Source organism: Atractosteus spatula, chromosome 10 (genome assembly GCF_055471065.1).
Source record: "Atractosteus spatula isolate fAtrSpa1 chromosome 10, fAtrSpa1.hap1, whole genome shotgun sequence".
NCBI classification, from domain to species: Eukaryota; Metazoa; Chordata; class Actinopteri; order Semionotiformes; family Lepisosteidae; genus Atractosteus; species Atractosteus spatula.
Genome location: NC_142715.1, coordinates 15,504,700 through 15,526,439, shown reverse-complemented (window position 1 = coordinate 15,526,439; position 21,740 = coordinate 15,504,700). Strand labels below are relative to the sequence as shown.

Genomic DNA, 21,740 nt, shown 5'->3' with positions numbered 1-21,740 from the left:
TTCTGAGGGGCTCCGTGCAGAGCTCGAGACCCTCCGGCGCCGTCGTCCTGTGCTTCCAGGGCCCGAAGAACTTCAGTTTGCTCTTTCGGCGGTTGAGCTTCGACCCCGAGGCTCTGGAGTATTGCTCCATGACCTGCAGGGCCCTCCTCAACCCCCTGTCCGACCTCAGGAACAGCGTCGTGTCGTCGGCGTACTGGGAGATCTTCAGGGTTTCCCCCGCGCCTCCCGGTATCTCCAGGCCGTCGATGACGGGGTCCCGTCTCACCGCCTCTGCTAAGGGCTCTGTGAAGAGAACATAGAGAAGGGGTGAAAGGGGGCAGCCCTGTCGTACTCCGGATTCCTGGGGAATGAAATCCCCCAGGTTTCCGTTCACGTTCACTCTGCTGCCCACGTCAGAGTACAGAATCTGAATCCAGCGGCTGAAACTCTCTCTGAAACCGAAGCGTTCCAGCACCCTGAACAGATAGCTGTGGTTCACTCTGTCGAAGGCTTTCTCCTGGTCCAGGCTGACCACCATCATGGGCACGTTCCGGTCCTCGGCCCAGGCGATGGCGTCTCTGGTCAGCTGGAGGTTCCAGCTGACGGATCGCCCCTCCACCCCACACGTCTGGTCGCTGTGGATGATGTGGGGGAGGGCGGTTCTCAGTCTGCCGGTCAGGAGCTTGGACAGGATCTTTACGTCCACGCAGAGCATCGTGATCGGCCTCCAGTTTTTGAGGTCGGCGGCGTCTCCTCCCTTGAAGAGCAGGGAGATGACGCCCTCCCTCATGGTGTCTCCGAGTTTCCCCCGGCGGAAGATCTCCTGCGCCACTTCCACCAGATCTGCCGCCAGGGTGTCCCAGAAGCAGGTGTAGAATTCCTTGGGGAGTCCGTCCGGCCCCGGCACCTTGCCATTCTCCATGGACAAGAGCGCCGCCTTCAGCTCCTCGGCCGTGATCGGACCCTCCAAGTCCTCCCTCACCTCCTCCGGTACTCGTGCTGTCAGCCCCTCCAGAAAAGCATCGCCTGCCTCCACCTCCGTCTGCTTTTCTGAAAAGAGCTCCGTGTAGAAAGCGGTGGCCGCCTCTACTTTGTCGCTCTCGTCCAGCACTTCCTCTCCATCTCCCCGTCTCAGGCTGTGGATCACCCTCTTTTTCTGGGCTCCCCGGACCTGGTTGAAGAAATAGGAGGAACAGGTTTCATTATTTTCATAATGCTCCCTCTGTGCTTTGACGAGGAAAGCCTTGGCTTTCTCCGTGTGCAGTCTGCGGAGCCTCTCCTTCAGGTCCCGTGCCCGGGCTGAATTGAAGGCTCCTCCCCCGTTAGCCGAGCTGTACTCCTCCTCGAGTTGCCTCTGGAGTCGTGCAGCTTCCTTCCTCTCCCTGGCCGCCTTCCGTCTGCAGTACGTCTGCGCCAGGGTTCGGGTCCTGTCCTTCACCGACTCCCACCATTCCACCACGGAGCTGTAGCCGTCTCTCAGGTCTCCCCAGCTCGCGTAGTCTTTCCGGAACAGTGCCCTGAAGTCGTCTTCCTCCAGTATCTCCCGGTTCAGCTTCCAGTACCCACGACCGAATGCCGGCAGGCTGGTGTTAGCCACCACCGTCAAGCGCTCGTGGTCGGAATACCACGCCGGGGACACCGTCGCCGACTCCAGGGAGCAGGTCGTGTGCAGGAAGATGTAGTCCAGGCGGCTGCACACTCCCCGGGAGTTTTTCCAGGTCGGTCCGGCGTCGTTCGGGCGGCACCGTCTGAAGCCGTCTACTAGGGAGAACTGCTTGAGTAGCGACTCCAGCTCTGCCGAGCTAGCGTCGCTCCCCTTCTCCCGGTCGACGTTGAAGTCCCCGCCGAGCACCATCTGTCTGTTGGTGGTGCAGCAGCTGGCCAGGTCAGCAAACACTTCCTTCCGGATAGAGGGTTCCGTCGGAGCATAGACGTTAATCGCTCTCAACTTCTGCCCCCTCCAGTCGATGTCTGCGACCAGGATCCGGCCCTGCACCACCGAGAAGGAGGAAACCAGCGTCATCTCTGGGTTTCCGAGGAGGATTCCCACTCCGGAAGAGTGGACCCCTCCTACGCTCCAGCATGATTCTCCCTTCGTCCATTCCCTGGTGAATGTCAGCTTGTCGCTTTCATCCTTCAGGTGGACCTCCTGTAAGAAACAAACTGAGAAAGACTTTGAGGCCAGATCATGAAAGACTCCCCGTCTTTTCACTGGGTCTCTCAGCCCTCTCACGTTAGTTGTTAAGAAGGTTAGTTTCACAGTCATGGTTAAACTAGTGAAAGTTAAACCTCCTCTCTGTACTTACAGTAGAAACTTGGGAGTCTACATCTGGGCACTGTTTAGCCTAGATGTAACTCCTCTCGTTCGGGTCCTGGGGGGAATATACTGGGCTCCCTCCAGGTTTCGCTGGGGACTGAAAAGAAAACATGCTGGACAGGTCCAGCCCTACCATCAGTCCGGGCTCCAGGGCGGCTTCAAAATAATCCTCGTCGTCCTCGAGGATACTCTCCGCCACCGCTTCGGGAAGACTCCTTTCTTCCCTTTCTCCGGGAGTTTCGGGGGCCTCCAGTTTCTCCTGGGCCTCGGGGGAGGGGGCCTCCAATTCCTGGGCTGCCTCTTCCTGTTGTTGTTCCTCCTGGGCCTCGGGGGAGGGGGTTCCGACTTCCTGTGCTGCCTCTTCCTGTTGCCCCTGGGCCTCGGGGGAGGGGGTTACCTCTTCCTGGGCTGCCTCCTCCTGTTGTCCGTGGGACTCGGGGGAGGGGGGTTCCGTTTCCTGGGCCTCGGGGGGGAGGGTTTCCATTTCCTGGAGCGCCTCCTCCGGTTGTTCCTGGGCCTGGAGGGAAGAAAGTTCCGTTTCCTCTAGGACGAGGAAACGGTTTTCCCTTACCACTCTCTTTTTCTGTCCTTCTGAAGGTGGGTCTGCCCTGGGTCTCTTCTCCCGCTTGCGCTTTCCCTTTTTGCTGGGAGTTATCCAGGGCCCTTCCTCCGGTCGGCCATCTTGTCCCTCTTCCTGGCGGCCATCTTGTGGCACCGATGCGGCTGGGGGTGTGGCCTCGGCAGTTTCGGGTCTCAGCGGGGGAGGTGCGGGTTCTTTGTTCTCAGCCCTCTCCCTTTGTTTGGAGACCGGTTTCTGCCTGCCGGCTTCCACCACCTGCGCAAACGAAGGTTTGCTTACCTTGCATTGGCGAAGGAGGTGTCCCTCGGCGCCGCATCCGTCACACTTTTTGGCTGCCCGGCAGGTTTTTGCCAGGTGCCCGTCCTCATTGCAGTTGTGACATCTGACGATGTCACATGTGTTTGTCTTGTGGCCGGACCGTCTCCACTTGCTGCAGAAGTCCGGCATCCTGGGGTGGTAGAGGTACCCCCTGTCGGCTCCGATGTTGAAGCGAGCCGGGGGGTGCTGGAAACCGTCAACGCCCTCTGGGTCCTCCTTCAGGAGGACTCGGTACTGGCGTTTGCCGTACCAGACGCCTTCGTCCCTGACCTCTGTCGGTTTTCCCACTACGGTTACATACCTCCCTAGGTACGCTGTTACCCGCTCCGCTGGTACGTAGGGATTGTATGTGCAAACCGTAATGGTCCTCTGGTTCGTCTTCCTCATAGGCTCCGGCCTGAAATCAGAGAAACCAGGGTGCTTACCTTTCTCCCTGATCAGTCTCGTTGCCTTTTCGTACGCCACGTCCGTGGCCATGTAGGCCTCCATATATCTCTCTGCCTTGTTGTCCTGGAGGCAGTAGAGATCGCCGGCCACCAACTGCAAGATCCCTCGCAGGAAGGTCATGAAAAAGGCCTTTGCAGTCGGCATCGGCTCCGTCTTCTTTGTCCAGTGGAACCGGATCAAAGTCCTCTTGTCCGCCATCTCTGAGGGAGAAAAAGGGAGCAAAAAGGAAAAAAAGGAGGGAAAGAGAGAGAGCAAAAGGAGCAGCGAGGGAGCCCTGGCCTTTGTCCTTGTGGGCAAAGCCCAGCTAGGTGCAGGCGCAGGAGGAGAGAGAGAGAGGAGAGCGGAAAGTGCTTCCGGGTCTCAAGGAAGAAAGCAAGCACCGCGGGCAGGCCACGTGTACCCGCTCCCAGCCAAGAGGCCAAGGAGGCAGAGAGAGAGAGAGAGCGAGAGAGAGAGGGAGCGGATAGCGCTTCCGAGTCTCGAGGTGGAAAGCAAGCACCGCGGGCAGGCCACGTGTACCTGCTCCCAGCCAAGAGGCCAAGGAGGCAGAGAGAGAGAGAGCGAGAGAGAGAGGGAGCGGATAGCGCTTCCGAGTCTCGAGGTGGGAAGCAAGCACCGCGGGCAGGCCACGTGTACCTACTCCCAGCCAAGAGGCCAAGGAGGCAGAGAGAGAGAGAGAGAGGGAGCGGATAGCGCTTCCGAGTCTCGAGGAAGAAAGTAAGAACTACAGATTTTGTTAAATAGCCAGTGGATCTACAGAAGCTCAGGATGCCGGACTAACAATGCACAAAGCAGATGAATGCGGAGCGTGAACAGCAATATGTCCACACTGTAAGAAAACAGGACATTATGCACACGTCTGCAGAACATCACATCCGAGTTTAAGGACAGTAACATCAGAGATTGGAAGCTAGGGAGTTTCAGGTCTGTGTTTTTATTATAGGTTCAAGAAAGTCTGAATACCTTTGCAAGAAGTATTTCAGAATCCCACTCAAATCCAGTACGAATGCCGCATAAATCTGCATTGAACAATTAGTATACTGTTTGTCCGTTGAATCAAACACGCCTTATGAAGCATTTCTAAAACAGGAGAGATTGTTAGGGAATGCGTCTTCCTGTAAAAATAAAATGACTTCAAGGGCACTATAAGCAGAGGTGTGAAAGCCTGCTCTACAGAAGAACTATAGCCAGAGATGCCAAAGAGGTCGAGATTTCACCACGTGAGAGAAAGCATCTCAGAAAAGGAAGTTGCGGTCGTTTCCACGCGTTATAAAACCACTAGGTCAAACAACAAGAGCTGAAGAGCCACTGTTGAGAGTAACGCGGCCGAGCGCTCTAAGGAGCTGGCTTAAACCTCCAGTCTCTTCAGGAGCATCTGTTGGAGTCGCACTGCTACAGCGTATCTCCTTGTTAAGTATCCCTTTTAAAGCTTGTCTCTCTTCACACCCATCCTCCGAATGATCGCCTCAGCATTGGGAAGGAACGTGCGCTTGGTACAGCCCCCCACTCCATGGTCTGATCACAAACAGATCGGGTGAGCTGACAGTCCAGGTTGGAAATAACGTTCGAAAGCACTAAAAATCTGACTTAGGAACGAGAAGACCATGTTTTTTTAAACGAGTAAACGATAAAATAATATACTGCCTGCAAGACTATGTCAAGTTCAAGTTCAAGTCCAAGTTTATTGTCATTATACTCATACACAGGTATACGGTATAACGAAATGCTATTTAGCTAGCTCTCGGACATAAGTAGTACAAAGAAAAAAACACAACAACAATACAATTGTATAACAAAAGAAAGACAGAGACAACAGCCGATGTGCAAAAAACAACAGCAGGCAGTGTGCAAAACAACAAAAAAGTAACAGGTTATGTGCAAAAACATGCATCAAAAGAATGAAATAAAGGGATAGAAATGATGGGGAGTGAGCTTTTGACATGTATGGTAGAGGTTGATTTTAGATAGATGATAGATAGATGATAGATAGATACTTTATTGATCCCGTGAGGGAAATTGCAGTGCAACAGCAGCTTAACACACACAACACAGCCACAGTGTAATGAATTATATAATAATAGTACAATACATACAATACAATACAAGAGTTACTCACAGTCCGGACGCACAAGAACAAACTAGAACAGAACAGTACACAGAAAATCGTATCACACTCATATCACACATACGAATATAAATATAGATGTAACTATAGATATAAATTTTCAATGTGTGTTTGGGTTTTTGGTAAGAAAGAAGGCACTGTGAGGTTCAGATCATAGGTGAGAGGTGAGGTGAGAGTGAGAGAGGCTGGGAGTTTAATAGTTTGATAGTGCGGGGGTAAAAACTGTCTCTGAGTCTGGTAGTCCGGACCCGAATGCTCTGGTACCGTTTTCCATGTCATGCCAAACGCCACAAATTGTGTTCGTCCAGTCGTATCAATCGTCCTAAAGTTACAGAAAATCGGATGCGACTGGTGCAATCAACATACATTTTTTCAGGATAGTCGAGCGGTTTAAAACAGCAAATTCACAGCTTCGTGTCTTTTAAGCTTTGTGTTTCACTCTCCAAATAGAGGCACGGGTTCAAATCCCACTCCCGACAATCAGGCGTTTTACCCTGACTTTTTTACCTGCCTTTACACTGTTTCAGTCTTGTTGTGCTCGCTGACAATCACAGTACGAGGAAAACGGAGAAACTGCTTAGCAAAAACATAACGGACAGAAAAAAGCTTCGTAAACACGTGAATGTGATTAGCAGCAGTAAGGTATGCATTCAAATGTTTAAGGCTGATTTATAACAGCAGCAGAAGAAAGGTGCAGCCTTTGTGAGAATTCGCGGGTTTTTATGCTGCTTGGACTTCTTTCAAGCCTATGAAGTGACCCCCGTTTTATTTTCATTTTCAAACTTCAGAATCGAATAACAAAAAGGTTTCATGTGTGACAGCATTCCGTTGCAAATACCGTTTCCACGATGTATTCAGCGACGGGAATGAAATGTTTAAGTGCTGGCTCAAATGCGAGGAATTTCAGAAAAACCTGGAAAAGCAACGCCTGCAGTAAATGACAAATTTAAAGCGTATAGTCAGTATGAACAGAACAACGCAATGCTCTGTAAAAATGATCTGAAGCCGCAATTACTCTTTTATCTCGGGCATTTCATTCCGATGCGATGTTTCCGCAGAATAAATGAAATGCCGAACTCCAAACATGTTTTTGCCATTATTGTTACTCCTGCTGCTGTAGTTTTAAGCTTTAATCAGTGGGTATGTAATGTTGTAAAGGGGCTGGACTACTTTGTTCAGTCCAAATTTCATTATGTAAATTTATGCTTTTTTAATATAAGCATTAACAATACAATGCGTGCTCAAAAACCGTTACTTATTAGCTTAAGAAGCGGCAGTGTTTTGACAAAGTGTGGTATTCGAACAGAAAATGCTGAAGTGTTTAATACTTGCTTGTGAGCAGATCTCCCTCAATTTAGACAAACTCTTGTTCGGCCGATGATTTCAGATCAAAATCTGAAGTGGAAAGAAAGCTGAATTACGCTGGATACTGGGTATCACTGTTACGCCATCAGGTCATGCTAGGAGGATTGGGGGGGATCAAATTGACACAGAGGGACCCAATGTGGGGGCTGAACCCACAGTTCTGAGATTAAGAGATTCTTGCTCTATGGACTGCGCCTATATAACTCTTGTGCTACAGCAGTAATGTTTCTGGGTGTGGATGAACATGACATAATAGACTGACAGCAGGAACACGTGGCCCACAGGCAGTGACAGTATCGCTATATTTGGCTGCAGTATATTGTGTTGAGAGCAGCAATAACGTTCCTGCAGAGATGGGAGTGCCTTTAATACAGCTCTTTCAATCGGACAGAGTAACAGGAACTGACCTAAAGTTTCGGCTGTGGATCCATCTCCACATGGGGGAAAGAGACAGTAAAATTGCGATGAAGAAACAGAAAGATTTGTGCTCGCTGCAAAGTAGGAAAGAGGTGGTCAGATACATAAAACAGCTTGGTGATAATTTGCAGCGACAGTTTTATGTTATTTAGTACACGGATTTCTCTTCATGTTCCTTAAGATGTGTAATTTGTATGTTGGTTGTATGAGAACATGTTCTTCTAAAGTCCTGTCAATTGACAGTGGAGAGCTAGCTGGTGCAGTCGAACAAATCCGTGTCATATTTTTAAAATAGTTTAGCTAATGAGCAACGAGAGTATAAATGAATTCTCCCACCCTCCATTCGAAGATAAAACTCCATGTGCGAGTCTAAGTTTCCTTGAAGCTACTGATGTTCGTCATTATTGGACATTCCCGGTGATATTGACTAAGGAGCTCAATTTTTACTTGTTGTAGTTCAACATGTGCAAAACATTCGTATCCCCTGCAAATATCGGCAAGGTCAGTGATATTCTCAACAATTTGTGCCATTGCAATTCGTGCAATTCGTGCCATACTTTTTCGAAATGTATTCTGACATGCCTGGATCATATTTAAAAAACTGGTGCCTTAAAATTTCTTGCACTTCAGGATTTTGATAGTCTGTTATATTGTCTTTCACACGTCGGTGTCAGAACTGTGAGACATTTTCATAATCGGGGGGAAGGCCGTAGCAATAAGCAGAAAGTGCATTCACCTTTTCTCAGTGTAAGTCCGTGTTGTGGTGAGTTTTTAAAATTGGTTTGCGATTTTCTGAAATATATTCCATACAAAAATATAAATTGGACAGTCGCTATTTATTTGGATACAAAGGAACAAGTAATAGGTTTATTCCATGCTGAAAAAAAGAAGAAAGAGAACACAACGTTTCGGCCGTGGAGCCTTCTTCAGGTGTGAGAGAGACAGGGCAGTAGGCAAAGGTAAAGTAGCGGGAGAACAAAGGTTGAGAGGGAGGAGGAGTGAGAGGCTGGAGCAGGGGACAGAAAGAGAGGCCAATCAAGAGGTGTGAAGTCAGAATGGGTGCAAAGAGGTGTGAAATGAAACTTCCAATGAATGGAGAAAATTTAAAAGAACAGTAATCTGTCGTTAAGGGAAGGGAGAATGTGTGATCCTAGCTGCAGAATAATTTTAGTTTCGGTGGTCTTTCTGATGTATGAGTTCGGAAAACCGTCTTTGAGAACACAGACGGAGAGATTAGAGTGGTCGAGGCCGTCAGAGGTGAAATGAGAAACAATGGGCTTGGAGAGATCTTTAATCTTCACAGCCCTGATGTGTTCTCTGATTATTTACACGTGTATAATAAATATAGTAAATATAATAAATTAATTACTGCGAAAATAATTTACTTCGTACACTGTGCAGAGTGCCGTATACTCCTAGTTGCGGCACACACGATACATACAGTAAAAAGCCTCAGGCACTGTGTTAGATGTGTTTTCGACGTTATATATGCGTTTATTCATGTCGTCGATTTTACGGTTGCAATTCGACGTTGATTATACGTCGAGGCGACGTATATATACGTATAGCCGTATTTTCGCCGTAAATATACGTATATTCGCCGAATCAATGCCCACAGCTTGGCATACAAGGGTTTTGCAGAGGGGGTCTTGCCACCTGCGTGAAAAAAAACAGTAAAATGTTTGAGTGCCTATAGAGTTTCTATTTTTATTTTCTTGACAAAAGTTGATACCATTTCCTGGACACCCCGTCCCCAATCAGTGCGCGGTGCCCGGGGAAAAATCTGTAGGGGGGCGTCTGAAATTCTGAGGGGGGAGTGATATTTCGGTTGAAACGGAGCTGTACGGTGCAGCTACCCAAATGAAATCTCGCAGCTATGCCATTGATTAGTGCTTCATGATAGAAGATAACGACTAGCAATCTGGTATTTGCGATGAAGTTCAGTTTCACATTTTTCATCACTCTCACGGTTTGTATTGCCTGGAGCGAAAAGTACCATAAGCGTTCATTTTTGCAGCTACATGGACGTTCTGAATCGTTAAGAAAAAAATGTTGTAAAACCAACAGAAAGCACAGACTGCTATAACTAGTCCTAGTTATATAACGATTTTAAGTATAATGATAAACTACTGCAAGGAATCGGTCCACCTGAGCAAACAGGATCGTAATGTTGACACTCAAAAACAACACTGATATGTGCAGTTCCTGGACGGATAGCCCTCCTGCCCATCAAACAGACTGAGTGATTGTTCGTGTCATTTAGTGTTGTCTGACCATTGACAAAGTACAACTATTTTTTTAGGGCACAAATTAAGTTAGGTAAATCTTTTTGCCCAAAACTGAAGGGGCGACATTCCCCCCTCCCCCCGTGATGCCAGGCCTGTCCCCATCCTATTCCATAATGTCATTATATATAATACCATACAACAGTGACCGATCCTTACTAACTGCATGCGTTAAAATTGCACATCAGCTCATAGCAGGGGGCACATAGCCGCGATGTATTATCAATGTTAAATTTCAACCATAATATCAACAACATTAATAAACGCATACGTTGAGAAAATATCGAACCCAGCATATTTTCCGGTTATATAGCACAATGCATTGCTAGTATTCGTTGGTCACCATTTTGGACACGTTTTTCAAACGTAGAAGTATATCCGCAAATATCTCAGCAATCCTCTTTTGACGAGTAAGTATGAACAATAATAATACTATCTGAATACATACAGATCTTTCTTAATATTATTAAGATGAAAATAGTACGTGAATAAGCAAAAAAATGGCACATAAAATAGTGTGAATGGGGAAGATGACACAAAATCGTTTTGCCGTTTCTCTTATTCTTATTCTATGTTGTACTTTCAAACTTTGGGTACTCTTTAATTAGGACAAACTTTATTGCTCAACTGCTATGATGCAAGCCAAATTTTATACATTTATTTCAGCTTTGAGCTTAGTAAACCGTTCATTTTTTAGATTATACTAAAGAAGATATTAATCATCATTTATTTGGGAAGTAATATTATATAATTTTCTCCTAGCTGCGGTGCTGAAGTCCCACCCTACATCAACAGAAAAAGAAATAAAGGAGCACGCAATGTGTTACTTGAAGAATGCATATGCAAGGCAGGGGGCCAGGAGATCTGGACTCTGAAAATAATAGGTTTTTGGTTCTAACTGTTAGGACAATTAGACAGGGTTTGCAAATAGTGGACAAAAATCGTCTTAACTTCCATTGTAATATTTTTTTCTTGGAAATATAGAAGTTGTACATTTTAAAATGTATATTTGAATCAAAATGTGGTTTTGAGTTAGTGTGTTAATGTAATTAGTTTTGTGTTTGTCATTACTATACTGTATATTGCCATGTTACCAGAATTTGTAGCTGAAGTTTAAGACTAGTTGTGTTTTTTATGATAATTGCCCATATGTTGATTGTTGATTGATTGATTGTATACAAGTATAATTTGAAATACATATGTTTCAGGTGTGAATGTGTATTTTCAGAATAAATTTCTAAACCTAATCATTGGCTTGGTTTACTTGTTTCTACACCTATAAAATCTATCTTTGATGTATAATAGACCTCTACCCATATACGTATAATAGACCTCTAAAGTTATCCGTATAATAGACCTCTAACCATATACGGATAATAGTCCTCTAAAGTTATCTGTATAGTAGACCTCTAAAGTTATCCGGAACTCTAACCATATATGTATAATAGTCCTCTAAATTTATCCGTATAATAGAACTCCAACCATTTATGTATAATGAACGTCTAAACATAGACGTATAATTGACGTATAACTTTAGACGTATATTAGAATTTCATTCTAGACGAATTGTAGACCACATTTAGACGTCTAAGGTATGCGTTTAATAGACGTATATTATACGTCTTTTGCCCACTGGGATACTAATTGTACAATGCAGATTTATGCGGCATTCGTACTGGATTTGAGTGGGATTCTGAAATACTTCTTGAAAAGGTATTCAGACTTTCTTGAACCTATAATAAAAACACAGACCTGAAACTCCCTAGCTTCCAATCTCTGATGTTACTGTCCTTAAACTCGGACGTGATGTTCTGCAGACGTGTGCATAATGTCCTGTTTTCTTACAGTGTAGACATTTTGCTGTTCACGCTCCGCATTCATCTGCTTTGTGCATTGTTAGTCCGCACCTGTAACAAGTAATGTCAGCCGTCCCCTGTTCTTCTATATCTCTAGCATGACTGCTTCCTGCTGCTCGGCTTTTGTTTGTAAACTTTGTTTGTAAAGTTCAGTGTCACTTTGTCACTGTGGTCAGAAAGCATTCTTGATTCTGCTTGAGCTGCTTCATGAATTCTAGCGACTGTAAGAGCTCTTTCTAATGTCAGCCCTTCCTCCTGCAGCAATTTATAGTCTCTTACAGTATGTGCACATTTTTCCACAAGTTGATCTCTTAACATGTCAGTTTCCAATACTCCAAAGTCACAAGATTTAGCCAGTTCTCTTAGTGCAGTCACAAAAGCATCAACAGATTCGTCCTGAGACTAAGTTCTCTGCCTAAATGTATGCCGTTCCAAAACCACTTTTCTCCGCGGTGTAAAGTAAGCGTCTAAGGCAGCTACAGTCTGTTCATATGTACCTTTTTCTCCAGGGAGGTTGGCGAAAATCCGCTGCACGGGAGCCCCGATACAGTGCAGTAATGTAGCACGTCTCACGGCATCCTGAGCTTCTGTAGATCCACTGGCTATTTAACAAAATCTGTAGGACTCCATCCATATCTTGTATTCCGTATACAAATCCGGAGCTCCGAGGTTCAGTGGAAGCGGTGGAAAAAAGCTGGGCATAAGCAAAGCTTCTCGGCGCGGCTGCCATATCTTCCATGGCGCAAGCTAAACGAAGTTCGTTTCTACCAGCAAGAGAACTAAAATCTGCACTGCACTCGCTTTGAGTCCGTCAAGCACTCATCTCTCGTCGCCTTCAATGTTGTGTATCTTAATAAAGAGACGTTTTTATATTATTTTAACTATTTTATTAACTACACAGATCACGCCCTTACACCATATATTCCCGCCTTCTACTCTCTCGTTCTGTTGTCTCGCGATGTCTACTCACTATACTACATTTAGCATGACTTCTTGTTGCAGTTGAGCTCAAAGCTGGAGATGATCTCCATATTCTACCGCACTATCTAGTCCGAAACGTAGTACACAGTACATACTTTTTTAAGTGAAGTCAGGTTGTTAAAAAATTAAACCAGCGCCCTGTCACAGAAACGTACCCCAGTCTCCCGCGCAACAAGCGGGGGTACTCAGCACTATGCTAACGAGGAGCGCTTGTCTGCAGCTGAGCGTCAGCTCTGTTTACTGATCAGCAGTCATTGCCTCATTTCCAAAGACTTTTTCACCTGCTCTCAGCTTTTAAAGACAGTCATAAACGCTCAAGAAGTAATTCATGTCAGTTGGAAGTCTGTTTCTGTTGTCTCAGCTCTTGATAAAGAAAAGCCGTGCGTGGGAGACTCCCTCTCTGAAGAAGTTTGCCGTCACCCTGCGAGGGAGAAGAGCCATCAATCACCGAGGCAACCACTGAGACAGTTAACATTAAACACGTGAAATGCGAGATGTTGTGATTTTTTCCCCGCTTAAGGCTTCTATTGTTTCTACTCTAACGAGAAAGACCTGTTTATTAGAAGTGAGATTTTAACAAACGTCTCCAGGGTTAACTGCGACCTGAACGCAACGCCTTAGACCACCAGCCATCTTGCCTGTGGTACTTAGAGCAGCGCTCAATAAAAATGATCAGAAACCGAAAGCGCTTCTTATGCGGATCAGTATATTCCGATTCCACTGGTTCTGCAGAAGAAATAAGAAAAGCCGAACTCAAAGCACTGTGTTGCCATTACGGGTACTCTGCAGCTGCTTTAAGATCTACTCACACCGTGTTGCCATTAAGACTACCTAGTTAAAAAAAAACTTATCGTCATCTTTTTGAACGTGATTATTAGACACCCGTTAAATCTCCACCGAGGTTTCTTGAGAGATCTTCAGCGAGCGAGTATTAAAAAACTACGTCGCTTCCAACCTCTGCTGTCACTGTAAACTCGGACGTGATGTTCTGCAGAGTTGCAGTGTGCCTTTCCTCTTGTCGTATTCAAGAGTACTCACTCTGTGAGCTCCTCGCTGCGTGTTCTGTACTCTACTGTGATTTAATTTAGATGATTACGTGGAGTAGAGTGACAAGATCTACTTGAACACTTTCGGTTTGTGAAATGAAACACTAAATACACTACTGTAAATACAAGTACTGGACATTTAAAATAACCACAGTACAGCTAGAACAGTGAAAGATAAAAGACTATTTAGAATGACATTCACAATAGACTTAAGAACAGCACATCCGCCCGAACAGGGACTTGAACCTTGGGCCCTCAGATTAAAAGTCTGATGCTCTACCGACTGAGCTATCCGGCCTCTGAAAGAAAATCGACACTGTCGGGATCCTCGCAAGTCACGTGTCTCTTGTTCCGAAGAGCCGTCTGGAATGACCACTGACAGACTTTATCATGAAGCGACGGCACCACTCCCAGTAGAATGAGTGAGAAATACAGCATGACATGGGTAGTTAAGGGGCTCCCACAATCCATCTTTCCTCACATTACTGATTTTTTTCAATAGCATTTGGACCTTTTTTCACATTCAGATTTTTTTCTCATTTAATAAAATCTTTTAATCAAAAACATTAAAAAGAAAACAAATGGAACGTTTTTTGGAACAATAATTAAAAAAATATTTCAATGCCTTGGTTGTATACGTGTGCACACCCTTTATAAAGGGAGTTGCAACAGTGCTGAAATTTAAAGAGCATTTCTGTAGAGAAAACAGCCTTGATGTTAAGCTTAGGGAGCCTGTCTTTTCGAAATTCTATTTCTTGACACCTTGCACAGCCTCCCGACAGACTAACAAATATTTGTTGGAGAAATTGGCTCACACACCGGAAGACACTAACGTTTATTTACGTTAGAGTATGTGAATAACAGTTTAGCCGAAAAAGTTTGTAATTGTAATTTTGCTAAAATTCAATAAATCGTCTATCAACAGTTAGAATTTATTAAGAAATTGTTTTATTTCATAAACTAAAAGACAATTCAGAGAGTTTATAGGTCATATCCGTCGCTTATGTTCTTTTAACTCTAGAGTTCAGGATCCAAACCCAGCTGCGGACGATTGTGTTGCTTGAATCTCTTGTAATCATCAAAAGTCGATGTGTAGTCCTTCAGTACTTTCTTGAGTTGTGCCATGGATATTTTATACGTTCAATACTTGTCATGCTCTTTTGTATTTTCCTTAACAAACGGAAAAAGTTCAAAGTGTGTTTATGGCAGTGTTTCACATCTACACGAAAGCACTTGTAACAGTACAGGACACGCAGTGAGGAGTTCGTGAAGCTTTCAGTTTAGTGCGGAGTTCAGAAGGAGGATTCGCTCGCTGAATGATCTCTCCAGAAATCCTGGGTGAGATTCAACAGGTGTTTTCTGCAACAGCCATGACAAGTGTGAAGCAATCTCAGGATTTCCTGAATTTGAACTAAATTATTAGTTCAAATAATTTAGGATTTAACAGAACTAAAAGGTACATTTAAAACAGCAGCGCAACTCTGCAGCACGTCGAGTGTGCCTGCATTTAATTGTGTAAACCTGGCTCTCTCTGAACACAAGCAAAGAGTTCTCACTCAACAGAAGATTGCGATGTGAGTACTGTAATATAAAGCACCTGGAGATGCCAGCGATTGAACCCAGGACCTCATACATGCAAAGCATGCACTCTACCACTGAGCTACATCCCCGATGAAAAAGTTTATGGAACAGACTTAGAGATGTGCAAATGCTCACTGATCACACCACTCATGAAGAATGCCTGCAGTTTCCCACTTTCGCGTTTCTTCAACTACAGAGTAAATTCATAGGAATGAAAAAATAAGGAAGGAAAAATAATCGCATCGAAGCTTCAAGAGACTGGGCACAAATTAATCTGTTATTTTTGCATCCAGTTACATGGGCGACGGTGGTTGATTCCCAGATGGGGGAGTGCTTTTTTTCTACCTCCTTACTCGACTGTCTTTCAATTCTATTTTATTTGAAAGCTTTTTGCATCTTTTAAGTGCTCTTGATTAAACTATGCATAGAAAAACAGCAGTGCTGATGATTTAACGTAAAAGGGTGAAACGACGCCCCAACCACAGGAATGGTAACAGGAAGGATCGTGTTCTTATTTAATATGTCCTTTTGAGATGTCTTGTCAATGCACACAGGCGGTAGAGCTGAATAATTTACTTTTAGAGGTGTTTTTAAACAAAGATGGAACACGTTCTTTCTATACCAGGAAGAAAGGAGCAGACTTTACCTTTAAGAGGCAAAAATGACACCTTATCAAAGCTAATATTAATTAAAATGACATCACAACAAAAGAGTGGAGGCTTGAGTGAATAAAGCCTTGAGTGGAGCCTTGAGCTTTCATTGGACGTCTGTGTCTCCATAACTTTGTAGGTGAGAGAGAGGATTGTGATAATTTGCAGGTGCTTCTCGGAAGTGCGTTGGTAGTACAGGCGCCTTCCAAATAATTGAGTCAGGTTTGAATCCCAGCCAGTGCAAACCCAAATCTATTCAAGATAATCTGTGGTCCGCTAACACATCCTTTGAAACACTACAACAGGTAACACCCCTTGTGAAACATCATGAGCATCTGTTAAACCTCTCTACCTACCCGTTCCTCACAGAGACATGACGAGGGTCTAAAGGGACATTTTGAGCCGTAGAAACATTTTATCATTCTGTACTTTCCTGTGCAGTCAGGCCAGTTCCACTTTAACTGCGCCCGACAACGGAGGTCGTTTTGAAAACAACAACAGTAAAGGGACACTGCACGTCTGCAGAACATCACGTCCGAGTTTAAGGACAGCAACATCAGAGATTGGAAGCTAGGGAGTTTCAGGTCTGTGTTTTTATTATAGGTTCAAGAAAATCTGAATACCTTTTCAAGAAGTATTTCAGAATCCCAGTCAAATCCAGTACGAATGCCGCATAGATCTGCATTGTACAATTAGTATACTGTTTGTCTGTTGAATCAAACACGCCTTATGAAGCATTTCTAAAACAGGAGAGATCGTTAGGGGATGCGTCTTCCTGTAAAAATAAAATGACTTCAAGGGCACTATAAGCAGAAGTGCTCTACAGAAGAACTATAGCCAGAGATGCCAAAGAGGTCGAGATTTCACCACGTGAGAGAAAGCATCTCAGAAAACGAAGTTGCGGTCGTTTCCACGCCTTATAAAACCACTAGGTCAAACAACAAGAGCTGAAGAGCCGCTGTTGATAGTAACGCGGCCGAGTGCTCTAAGGAGCTGGCTTAAACCTCCAGCCTCTTCAGGAGCATCTGTTGGAGTCGCACTGCTACAGCGTATCTCCTTGTTAAGTATCCCTTTTATTGTTGTTGCTACCTCCAGGCGATGTAAACCAGATTCAGAAAAAAAATAATTTGACAACATTATTCCCATGTTTACTCAAAGGTGCAGTGGCCAAGTGGTAAGGCGTCGGCCTTGTAAATCAAAGGTCGTGGTTTCAAACCCCACCTGTGCCTGTTTCAAAGTCTTCAAAAAGAACTCGCAATGTAGGAGTCTCAATAGTAGGAGAACATGACTGTCGCCAGTGATTAGTATTCCTGTCTTGCTTTTTATTCGACAAAGCTTGTCTCTCTTCACACCCATCTTCCGAATGATCGCCTCAGCATTGGGAAGGAACGTGCGCTTGGTACAGCCCCCCACTCCATGGTCTGATCACAAACAGATCTGGTGAGCTGTCAGTCCAGGTTGGAAGTAATGTTCGAAAGCACTAAAAATCTGACTTAGGAACGAGAAGACCATGTTTTTTTAAACGATCAAGTTCAAGTTCAAGTTTATTGTCATACTCATACGCAGGTATATGGTATAACGAAATGCTATTTAGCTAGCTCTCGGACATAAGTAGTACAAAGAAAAAAACACAACAACAATACAATTGCATAATAAAAGAAAGACAGAGACAACAGCCGATGTGCAAAAAACAACAACAGGTAGTGTGCAAAACAACAAAAAGGTAACAGGTTATGTGCAAAAACATGCATCAAAAGAATGAAATAAAGGGATAGAAATGATGGGGAGTGAGCTTTTGACATGTATGGTAGAGGTAGATTTTCAATGTGTGTTTGGGTTTTTGGTAAGAAAGAAGGCACCGTGAGGTTCAGATCATAGGTGAGAGGTGAGGAGAGAGTGAGAGAGGCTGGGAGTTTAATAGTTTGATAGTGCGGGGGTTAAAACTGTCTCTGAGTCTGGTGTTCCGGGCCCGAATGCTCCGGTACCGTTTTCCATGTCATGCTAAACGCCACAAATTGTGTTCGTCCAGTCGTATCAATCGTCCTAAAGTTACAGAAAATCGGATGCGACTGGTGCAATCAGCACACATTTTTTCAGGATAGTCGAGCGGTTTCAAACAGCAAATTCACAGCTTCGTGTCTTTTAAGCTTTGTGTTTCACTCTCCAAATAGAGGCACTGGTTCAAATCCCACTCCCGACAGTCAGGCGTTTTACCCTGTCTTTTTTGCCTGCTTTTACACTGTTTCAGTCTTGTTGTGCTCGCTGACAATCACAGTACGAGGAAAACGGAGAAACTGCTTAGCAAAAACATAACGGACAGAAAAAAGCTTCGTAAACACGTGAATGTGATTAGCAGCAGTAAGGTATGCATTCAAATGTTTAAGGCTGATTTATAAAAGCAGCAGAAAAAAGGTGCAGCACAATGCAATTTGTGAGAATTCACGGGTTTTTATGCAGCTTGGACTTCTTTCAAGCCTATGAGGTGACCCCCGTTTTATTTTCATTTTCAAACTTCAGAACCGAATAACAAAGAGGTTTCATGTGTGACAGCATTCCGTTGCAAATACCGTTTCCACGATGTATTCAGCGACGGGAATGAAATATTTTAGTGCTGGCTCAAATGCGAGGAATTTCAGAAAAACCTGGAAAAGCAACGCTTGCAGTAAATGACATATCTAAAGCATGTAGTCAGCATGAACAGAACAGCGCAATGCTCTGTAAAAACGATCTCAAGCCGCAATTACTCTTTTATCTCGGGCAGTTCATTCCGATACGATGTTTCCGCAGACTAAATGAAATGCCGAACTCCAAACATGTTGTTGCCATTATTGTACTCCTGCTGAAAGAAGAAAGAAAGGTGTCGTAAATGAACTTTGTCGCCCGTGGGAGATGTCAAGTGCATTGGACATGAAAAGTGCCGGATAAAACCAATTTCTCTTCGTTTCTCTTAGTGTCGGGGCTCCTATTGAATGTAAAGGAGGCAACGTGCTCAGCCAGCCGACTCAGCGCTTACTGAACGCAGGTGTCTCAGAGCGGTGTGTCCAAGCAGCAGTAAAAGAGGGGAATTCTGCCGGCGTCGTGGCTTAGTTGGTTAAAGCGCCTGTCTAGTAAACAGGAGATCCTGGGTTCAAATCCCAGCGGTGCCTTTTTTCCTGTCTTCTCGCACCGTTTATTGTTATAGAGAACATGCTTCTGCATTACCTCAGTCAATATCACCGGGAATGTGAATAGAAATGTAAACATCAATATTTCTGCTGTCTCCTGAGAAACACAAGTATAGAGTCAAAACACAAGAAATAATGCTAAAAAATTATTCAGTTAACACCCAGATGTGACAAAACACATATAAGACTTACATCCCCTTTAAATATATATTCCCTTAATATCAGTTGTCTTCCCTCCCCAGGACACCTGCAAATTCACTTGAGCATATTAAAAGCTGTGTGTAAGTCTTACATGTGTTCTGTCACATCTGGGTGTTAAATTAATAGATGTGTTGTGTTATTTAATATGATTTGACTCCACGCTTGTGTTTCTCGGGAGACAGCAGAAATATTGGGGATTTGCGGCTACAGAAAATAATGTGAACTTTACAGGCAAAAGTAAGGTTACGTTAAAGAAACAAAAACGTATTGTCACCTTTTTCAACGTGATTTTTAAGACATTTGTTCGGAATAGTATATCTTCTCGTGTCTGTGGCTGTTATCCTACAATAACGGTGGTGAAATAGCAGGAATGTGCGGAAAGAATCGGAGATTGACAAGAAGACTCACCCAGTCGATATTAAGGTTGTGTAGGACCGCACACCCTACGATGTCAGTGTTGAGTAGTGAGGCTTAAAAGCTTCTTCACGAACCAGGAAGGAGTACAAACCTAAAGTCTTCTGATCCGTAATCAGACACGTTATCCATTGCGCCATTGGCATTTACATTGCATTCAGAGCCGCTACTATTCATGTGTCTTGTAAGTGTGTCTAGTTACTACGTCTTTCATTATGTCTGGTTTAAAATAATGTATCTTTAAAACAGACAAAGGGTTTATGAGTCTCCCTGAAATTCACACACGAAGAATAAAAAATATCGCGTTTAAAAAGAATACAGAGATGCCGGCGATAGAAAACGGAGCGTCTTAAGTGCGCGCTATCACTGAACTAAACTCCCGATCGGTAAGTTTGTCGGCGGCTTTTTAATTGTGTTAGGAAGAGCAAACAGTCCACAGTGTACATTTTAAAGGTGTAAGCAAAACAATCAGACGTGAGGATTGGGATTAGGATCCAGAACAGGAGCCTTTACTTCTTTATATACTGAGCTTTCGGGTGAACGTCAAAGTGAAAGACAAATTCGCAATTTTCACTTTTTGATTAAGGAACAAGAAAACACCATCCTTCGAGCTGGATTCAAACCAGGGACATAAGAAATGCCCACTGTTTTTATCTATAGTCTTAAGATCTAGCAATTGAGCTATCGAGAGGTCGGAAAGGAAACGCTTTGTCACACGTGTAGCCCAATGTAGTGTAGTGTTCCTCTATTTAAATCCCAGTTCGACGTCAAAATACTCACTCCCATAGTCTCGTTCAGAAGAAGAAATGGACCAGGCTTCCACTGTATAAACGTCCAGAGTTCTTATAAAACGTTTGAAGGGACATCAGTGCAGGCTGAAATTGGCCCTTTTTCTAGTGGGATCAGGATCATATAAAACCTTTCTTTTGGATTGAGAAGAGGATCATGGAGACACTCAAAATATCCCTGTCTTTGCTTCTTTCAAGAATGAATGGAGTATTGAGCTGCAAGCATCGGTTTAAATCAAAACTCTCTGCTACTGCAGTTGCTTGTTTGAGAGTTTCTTCAAATCTTTCAACTGAACGTTGATATCAAGGGATTGACGGTAATATCACAGGGACTTTGGTTTTCTTTTGATCGAAAATTGTATTAAAATACAAGCCTCTTTCACAGTTGTATAATACTTTCCCTTGCATCCTCAGATAAAATTTCTAAATACCACAAAGTTACAACATATGGAATAGCATTTATTTTAAAAAGTATTTTAAAATTAGCATTTATTTAGAGCTATATTTAGAGCTTAGTAAAGATAGCATTGCTAATATTGATGGAGTAGAAATGTAAGATGAATTGATAGCTTTTTCTGAACTAAAAAAGTCCTACAACGCCTCCTGAAATAGGTAAGGACTCATAGCAAGACATTGCTATTGCATTACGCATTTTGCAGATACGACCAGTTTCTGTTTCTGGTGAGTGCATCTTTTCCAAACTGAAATTAACAAGAACATTTTCAAGATGCGCCATGTCCCTAAATCGTTCATCAGGACTACTATTAATATCAGGTGAAAGCAGTACAAAGCATAAATTTAACCTAAATATTAAGAGACTATATCTGTCAGCTACTGCTGTAAGCCATGTTCAGCCAACGCTAGAAATATTACTGCTCTACTACAGTAGCTAAAGAAAGCAAGTCCGACTTAGAAACGGATCACAAGTCGAAAACATAAACCGACGAGGGTGGGAATCGAACCCATGCGTGCAAAGCACAATGGATTAGCAGTCCATCACCTTAACCACTCGGCCACCTCGTCACAAGAGCCACCCTCCTTGGGCATGATTTTGCTCGGCGACCAGGCTCAGCGCACATCGACCTCAGATGTCTCAGAGCGGTGTGTCCAAGCGGCTGTATAAGAATAGGTAATAGGTTTATTCCATGCCGAAAAAAAGAAGAACGAGAACACAACGTTTCGCCCGTGGAGCCTTCTTCAGGTTTGAGAGAGACAGGGCAGTAGGC

The 21,740-nt window shown here is 44.2% G+C and overlaps 1 protein-coding gene and 3 non-coding genes across 4 annotated transcripts in view; 1 reads left to right on the top strand and 3 right to left on the bottom strand.

Moving 5' to 3' along the window:
- Positions 1–21,740, bottom strand: part of LOC148825446 (scavenger receptor cysteine-rich type 1 protein M130-like) — a 305,154-nt gene that overhangs the window by 243,660 nt on the left and 39,754 nt on the right. The window lies entirely within an intron of this gene.
- Positions 15,315–15,386, bottom strand: trnaa-ugc (transfer RNA alanine (anticodon UGC)). The gene has a single exon. It is a non-coding gene; the product is annotated as a tRNA-Ala (tRNA).
- Positions 19,020–19,093, top strand: trnat-agu (transfer RNA threonine (anticodon AGU)). The gene has a single exon. It is a non-coding gene; the product is annotated as a tRNA-Thr (tRNA).
- On the bottom strand, positions 21,456–21,537 carry trnas-gcu (transfer RNA serine (anticodon GCU)). Its single transcript has one exon. It is a non-coding gene; the product is annotated as a tRNA-Ser (tRNA).